General features: G+C 43.3%; 1 protein-coding gene across 3 annotated transcripts in view; it reads left to right on the top strand.

The window, feature by feature from the left end:
* Positions 1-276: 276 nt before the first annotated feature.
* The window catches only part of FBF1 (Fas binding factor 1), a 506392-nt gene continuing 498366 nt past the window's right edge, over positions 277-8302 (top strand). The window contains exon 1 of one of the 3 annotated variants that reach the window (XM_069200193.1): positions 277-356. The gene's annotated coding sequence lies outside the window, so the exon portion shown is untranslated. Of the gene's footprint in view, positions 545-8302 lie in introns of all 3 variants that reach the window. The other 2 variants (XM_069200194.1, XM_069200195.1) reach the window with 2 other exon arrangements.

Genomic DNA, 8302 nt, shown 5'->3' with positions numbered 1-8302 from the left:
CTCTTTTGCGTGATGTACCAGCTAATTCTCAAGGCATCGATTTCAAATGAGCAGTAGCATTAGTAACTCCAATTTTGTGTGTAATCCTACAACAGTTCTAGCAACTCATCTGCGACCTTAAGTCCTCTTCCCTTCGCGCATCTCTCTACTTCCGTTCTAGAAACCGTGGCGCGGCGGTCACGTGGGCTACGTGGTTGCTAAGAACGCCAATGGAGTTTTCCTCCAATAGGAACTGGACCTCCTACGTGTAATCTACAGAAACTATACTTCCCGTGTGGCTTTGCTGCTTGGCCCGGATGTCGATTCCCGAAAGTCGGTTGTGCTGTGTGATTTGGTGGAATGATTTTATTATGGCGGTGAGTTAGAAGTCTATTCTGGTGTACTGGGGGCACTCGGGTTTTGGTGGATGGTGAAGTATGGTACCGTATTGACGGAGTAACGTAGAGGGCAGATAACCCGACGCAAAGGGACATAAAAGCTGCTAATAGATGGTAACCATAGCAACAGGACGACGCCACTGAAAGTATCTGCGAGTACGAGGGAGGTGAGTAGTGCTTTGGGAAGCTGCTAGGGTGATAGACCATCTGCATTTTTAAGGGTTCTTTTGAAAACATGGATTCTGTCCTGTTACCCGCACTTAGGCGCTGCAGTACGACCGCTGTCGTCCTGCATTTTGGTTCCATGCCACGTTGACTATATCTCACAGGACAAGCAAGTTATCTCTTTCAGCTCTTCATTAGCTGTAAGAGGTGCCCGTCGGTAGCTTCAAGGGGGTAACTGCAGCGCAGACAGGGTCCTGTACAGTATAGCTTCAGGAGAACGCTCAGTCAAAAAGTTGCAAATACAGCCAAATGCCGATGCATCTTTTACATTGATTGTAAATACTCAGTGTTGCAAACAAGGGACATGGGCAATATGATAAAAAGTGACGACCCAAGAGGGTCCAATTTGGCCAAATTGGAGCCCAGCATTTGAAACAGTGTCTCCCGGTTTCACAGTTTCCATATAGTTCACTACTGGGGTGGCCGCGATTCTGATCGCAAGGCCAAGTAGCTGCCTTAACAGGAAATATTTTGTTGTGGGCCTTGCCCAGGCTTTTGAATAGAGTGTTTATTTCCAGATTATTTAGGTGACGTGATAACATTGAAATTGGATGTCAAGTATCCTAATTCCGTGTCTAAAAAATACTTACTGGAACACATCTAGGTCTGTTGTTTGACCGTCCCAGTGATTTGCCCACCTTGTAGGTCTTCTCAGGTTTTTTTTTTTTTAGCCATCTCTGGCTTTTCCATGGGCCTTGCGTCAGTAGGTGTTTACTTGGAAGTTACATGCTCTATGTTTATATGTATCATTGAGTTTTCAAAGTTTAGGGCTATTTCATTCCATTTGGATATCAAAACTGTTAATTCTCTTATCTTGTCTCTCAAAAGTTGGTATAGCAGTTGAGGCTTACTCCAGGAGGAGGTGAAGAGATTAGAACACAGCAGGAATAGTAATCACACCAGATAGTCTCAATCTTCAGCTGATATGTATTTCTTAAAAAAGCCTGATTTGTGGGGAGGAGGAGAGGAATTTAAAATGTAACCCCAAACTGTGCTACATGACTCATAGTCCCCCTACCCAACAAATGGCTTCCAGTGTGTTCGCCTGTGCATAAATGTCCTGCAGAATAATAATGGAAAGTTGGCCACCCTAGTGGGGATGACAGGGTGGTGAAGAACTTGGGAAAAGAGTGGCACAGTTGATAAATAGTTCTGGCGGGAGGAGAGATGTGCAGTTTTTTGATGTGCAGGAGTGGTGTTAATTTGCAGTGTTTAGGGAGGGATGTTACATGCTGGGGAGGGGGTTGCTCTTTTTGAGGTAGTGCAGTGAAGGAGTGAATTGAAATATAGAGAAAGCGCCATACTATGTGTTTAGAAAAACATTGAGGGCAAGGATTGAAGGCGGTTCCATGAGCATTTGCAATGTAGAGTGGTGCACGGCTGGGGTGTACAAGACTGGGAATACTGTTGTGTTAGGCTTATCAGACTGGATGTATATAGCGCTGTTAATCACCCAATTGGGTATCCTTGTGCTTATGGCTGGGGACAAGCAGTGCCCCTGTAGTTAAACCCCAAATAACCTACTCATGTCTAACTATAACAGGGGTGTGGAATTTAATAAAATATCTACTTGTCCATGGGACAGGTTGCTTTCTAAATCCACTTTTCCTGTTAAAAATGACTTGTCACTTTGGTGCCATGTAGTGCGGCGACAAATTATGACAGCAATCTCATTATGTGAGAGCTCTGATAATAGCCTCTTTGATTATGCCAGGGCTAATACTATAGTAGGGCTCAAATACTGGCACTTTCAAGCCCTACTGTAGCAATTTCCTTATTTTGCCACCTTTCCGCTGATCTACATACTAGGGCTGGAGGAAGCAGTAAGTAATAGTTCCAGGGCTGGAATGCCTTTGAGTCTGTGCAAACCTACTAACTTGTATGTTTTAAGGATTTTCGTTAGCTCTTCTCTAATCTTTTCCCATACTGAGAAAGGTTGAAAATTTACTCTTGGCGAGGGCAGAAGTAGAAGTTCTTCCAAGGCTGAGAAAAAAGTGGTTTGTGGGAAAGTGAACTTGTAAATGCTCAAAAGATTTTCACATGATCAAATCTACACATTCATATTTGCTTGTGCTAAAGTACAGTTCACAAATATTTGCTAGGAGTATGATTTCCTGGTCTACTTAAGTAAAATTATGTGAATTAATGAAAGCCACTAATTCAAAGACATGTACCAGAAGTGCACTTTTGTGACTTTCTTTACGAACTGTGTCCCTAATTAGGTCTGACATTGACCAAATAGTTTTTATTAAACATCTATCTATCTATCTATCTATCTATCTATCTATCTATCTATCTATCTATCTATCTATCTATCTATCTATCTTTACTGTGAGTGATCGCATTCTGCTCTTCCACAAGGCAATCAATGGTGTAACAAAACTGGGAAGGGCCCCTGCAAAGAACATGGATGGGGCCCTAACCACAGACTCACTCAGGCCAGGTGCTGTGCTGAGGGGGCCCCCAGAGCTGACCTCCCACCCTGCAGGGTCTGCGAGGGTCTTTGTTACACCACTGGTGGCAGTGTGTGCTTTTTTAGACCAAAAACGTTTTCGCTTTTTGCCAGTGTTCGTTACATTGGTGGGGGCCTGTCAGCTCCCACAACAAGAAAGTTTTACAAAAGCCATGTCAAAACAAGACATGCATTGATGAAACCAATAGACTCACAACAAATGTTGAATCGGTTGGCGTTGCCAGTGCTGGTTTATTTTCATGTTTCCCATAATCTTGTTGAAAACGGTTACACTGATTTTCCATCATGTATATATTTTTGGAAATACTAGCATGCATCAACACATTTTACTAAATGATGCTTCAAAGAAATAGTACCTAAAATTTCACAGTAGCGAAACATATTTTTTCCTACTTGCATTTTTTTCTTAACATTTTATTTTGAAAGCAAAGAATCCTCACTCTTGCTTAAAAACTTCTACAAACATTTGCATCTAACCAGAGAGCATTCTAGGAGCATTATACTTAACTTCATATTGTTAAACTTTTCAAACACGTGTATACACTTTTTGTTTCTGGAACCACTGTCAGTAGTGCAGTGTGACCTTAAAACATTTATTTAGAGTGCTCACCCTAATAATAAAGGCTTATCATTAATGAACCACAAATACAGGTTTGAACAGCATTAACATACGGACACACATATTACCTTAACTGCAGACAGTTCCCTTCCCTGTAAACTGGCAGCCAAAGGGTTTGTGCTGGAGGGGGTTGGGCCTAAGTGTCTCAAGGACAAAATAAACATGAAAACCTGTTGCCCTTGACCCTGAACAATATGCCCTTGGCGTAGGGCTATAGGAATTTCAAATCCCTGATATAAGATCCACTGAGAATGCTATGCCTGGAAAACTTGCACTGCTGGTGCTTTAATGTTAATTGAGCAGAACTGCCATCTGTGGCAAAATACAAGAGCTGCCGCTTATGGTGTAGCCTCTTTTGCACCATCCAGCACTGTGTGTCATTTGACCCTATTAATTATATGGCGTACTTCAGAGTAAGGCCAGTGTACTCCTACAGCTGCACAGAAACTGAGGTCTGGTCTCTAGCCATATACTTCTCCTTAGAAAGTCTCTATATTAATTGAATAAGGGCAACTGTCAATAATGGAAATACATTGGTGCTTACTGTGGCTGATTGAAACTAGTGCTAATTGCTCAGAACAGAATTGATGCTGAAGGGAGCTGAGAGGAATTGTCACTGGTGATAAATGATTGATGGATTTGGCTCTCGTGGTGACAGGGGAGAACTGGCCCTGATGATGGACTGAGAGTGACAGATGCTAATGCTGACTGGTGCTGATAGTGACTGAACGCAGCTAGAATGGTGACTGAGGGGAACTGAGGCACAGTGGTGGTGCTAGTGACTAATGACGACTGGTGGCTATTATAATTGAGAAGAGTGTCACTATTAGAGATTGAGGGGATCTGTTGCCTCTGCTAGCTAACTGGCTCGGGCACTGCTGTTGAGCGTCAAATGCATATACAAATGGTGGCTGAAGGGGATTAGTACAAATGGTGATTGTGAGAAAATGACACGAAGGTTGACTACAGGGAACTGACATGGATTATGTCTGTGAATTTGGTGTAGACTGTGATAGAGGTTGACAAGCAATTGATGAAGAATAACAATATGAACCTGATGAAGAATTAGGTTACTGGCACAGATGGTGGCTGTGGGGAACTGTGACCTCATATGACTAAAGGGAACTGGTGCTAATAATGGCTTGAGACTGTCACTGATACTCCCTGAGGGGAATCGGGTGCTGATGACAACTGATTGGAACGAATGCTCTCCCTAGGTTGTACCAGCGTCAGTTCCCCTTGTTCATCATCATCACCAGATCCACTCTGGGGCTGGTGTTGATAAGCGTGATGTTGGCTTATGCAGGACTGGCATGGTTGCTGAACTGTGGGGAATTCATACCTTTGTGGCGATTGAGTGCACTGATGTTGATTAATGGGAGCTGCATGGGTGGTGACCAAAAATACTGGCACTAATGCTGACTGAGCTGGTACCAGTGAGCCTGAGGGGAGATGGCAGAGTTGGTGCCTTAAGGGAAATAGGAACTAGTGATAACCAAGAACAGTGGTACGGATGGTGACTGAGGGGAACTAGCACAGATAGTGACCGAGGGCCCAGTACTAATGGGGAAGAGTAGCATAGATGGGGAGTGAGGGGAACTGGTGCAGGTGATGACTGAAAAACTAATTTGGCGTGGTGGTAGTGAAAGGAGCTGTCACAGAGCCAGGGATAATTGAGGAAACTAGTGACAAAAGAGAATAGTATCATTGATGATAATGATATTTAGAGTACACATAGTAATCACAATACTCTTTGCAGTATAACATTCAAAATTGCTCACAAATTTACGTCAGTAAAACAGATTAAAATTGTATTAATGTTATGTACTTTATACTTCACTGCAATTTCACTCTGCTGTTCATTATCCCATCAGTGTTTAGAACTAATGGGCTGTATCCTCAAATATGTTTTCTTATTATTTGAACATGGCTTCATACATATCTAGGACTTACCTGAAGAATGGAGTAATTCCAAAAGCAAATTATGTCACCAGAGGCCAGCTTAACAAGGTGTCTTGGAGCACTTTAAGGTCTTCCATAAAATCTCACATCTGGGTTTCCTGAGAGGCCTGTGACTCGCAACTAAACTGCAGCCTTGTTGCTCTTTGAAACAAAAGTAGTAAACCTCAGTTCACTTTACTTTCCTCCACTCTCGGCTTCACACAACATGGCCACTTATCCTGCCAACCTCTCATTGTAGCACAAGTCAAGTAGCAAAGTTGAAGCCTGGAAGAGGCCAGCAAAAACCTGCACCGCTGAAACATCAGCAGTCTTGTCCCAGACATCACCTACCTGCTCCTGTTTCCCTTCAGATGTGCTAAGGTCCTGATCCATTAAAACATAACATTGTCATCCCTCTGTTAACAGAACAAAAATGTAGGCGCTAGACAGTTGTTTAGTTCCTTGCCTTATCCCAACCTAGCACACCTGATCACTGTTTTGGAAAGAGATTCATCAAAGTCCTCCTGAGATGGCATCCACTGCCATTAGAGAAGAGTTAATTGAAAGAGGCTAAGTGATCTCGTATCTTGATCTCTCAGCAGTATGTTGTTCAGATGTTCCATACTGGGAGAGTCTGCCACCACCTTTGACTTAAGTAATTTCCCTTGAAATGGAGCCATGAGATCAGAATAAGCTCCATGTTTGTTACACAGAACCAAACTCCATGTTCATAATTTTTTAGTCAGCCTCTACATTTGCTGCCTTATCCAAGTAATCAGCTGGTATTTAGCCTGTGGTATTGTATGTAGTTAGTAGATGCACAGGTCTTTGTCTGGCTACAGGTTGATTACCAATGCAACACTACCAAGTGATCAAACCACTTTTATTTTTGGATGCAGCAGTCATACAGGAAATTGTGGTATTAGGCCGTTTCAACAAGCCTATTCAGTATTCTCCTCGCTTTATTCCTGGGTCCTCCCCCGGTTAAAAAAACTAAAAAGGTTGGCCTCATGTTTGACTCCCGTCATCCAAACCGTGATACGCTTAATAATAATACATATCCTGCAATCCCACCAGTGAATTGAGATCACAAGATCAGGTCATGGAGGTCAACGGATGTGCATCCAAGAAACAGATCCAGAAACTACACTTTGTTGAAAGTATTTTTAAAATAATAAATTATACAGCAATTCTGCAATTGTTTGCCATTTTAAGCATTGTAAATTAAAGTGTTACTATTGACCATATTATTAGTACTCAGCCTACCTTCTTTCAAAAGATGCAAATGTACGTTGGCCTTGCTGAGATTCAAATTCTCAATATGCAGATCACAGCCGGTTTGAGCAGCTAGCTTTTAACTCCATGAGTCCGTCTGCCGACTAGAATTGTATTCTTCTAGTGCAATATCAGCAGTGTTTGGTGCTTGATTCATCTTCGAAACAAGTGTGAGAAGAAAGGGTACTGCAAATTTCTTATGAAGAAACATCTTAACAGTCCTAAAAAAATAATGTTGACTTTAATGCCGGGTCTCTGTTTCCCTTAACTAGAAAACCATGTTACATCAGTGCTTATTTTGACATCATATTGTGTTGCATCAATGGCAAAGGAGCAAGCTCCAACTGTTATCTATTTCCTTGGAAAAGTAACCGTAATTAAACTTAAAAAATGTAATGTTGCTCAGATGGACCTGATGGCAGTTAAACCTGGAGCAGGATCAGATTCACAGGCACGTCTGGCAGAACTGAAAAGTGGCTGATTATAGTGATCCTTGTTGCATTTTCGGGCCCCAGTTTTGTGGGAGCAATCTATATTTCAGTCTGGTTATGTTTCTACATTCCCCAAAAAATTTTGGCCCGTCTGCCATATTGGAAGGGATACTTTGTACCCAGTGAAGCGTGCACACGACGTGGGGCCGCTGTCAGCACATGGTTAGTGGCACCTCCGATGACTCCAGGAGACACCTCTTGACGGGTCAAGGCGTGAGTACGGATGACATTAATATGTACAGGGACTTAGTACTCGGGGTCTTGTATTCAAATCGGAATGAATAGAGAAATGAAGTTTTGTGTTTCTTACTTTTATAGGTTATTTATGACTCTGAGCCTCGGGCTTTCTTTGGGACTCTGTCCAGCCTGCTGGCCGACCTGGTGTGGGGCAGTGGGCACCGACGGGTGGCCCTGACCAAGATTTATTTACCACTGGTGCAGGGGGGACTGGGTGCCTCGCAGTACGAACTGTATTATGCAGCGGTGCAGATACATTGGATCCTGCGCTGGCTGCAGGACCCCCTCAGCTCGGATAGTCGGATGGTGAATGCATTCTTGGGCCATTCAAATGTGCTACAATGGCTTTTCGATCAGGACGGGCCACCGCGCCTTCGGAATACCCTGATGAATGTGGCTGGATGGGTCTGGCGCCGGTATGTAATTGGGGGGAAGCGGCCTCCACCCTATTCACCCAAGATAGCCCTGCTTGCCATCCCGGACATAGGGAGGGTAGCTGTACAACACAGATTGGCTGTCTGGCCCATGAAAGGACCACAATAAGACAATAGGAGACATTTTTGAGGAGGGACGCTTCCTGACATACGAAGCGCTCATGACCTGGGACAGGGCTGGTTCATAGCATGCAGTGCGTTACATCGGCTGGTGTGTAACACATGGGGAA

The sequence above is a fragment of the Pleurodeles waltl genome, chromosome 7 (genome assembly GCF_031143425.1).
Source record: "Pleurodeles waltl isolate 20211129_DDA chromosome 7, aPleWal1.hap1.20221129, whole genome shotgun sequence".
Lineage (NCBI taxonomy): Eukaryota > Metazoa > Chordata > Amphibia > Caudata > Salamandridae > Pleurodeles > Pleurodeles waltl.
The sequence above is the reverse complement of the archived record's forward strand: the minus strand, read 5'-3'. Positions and strand labels throughout refer to the sequence as shown.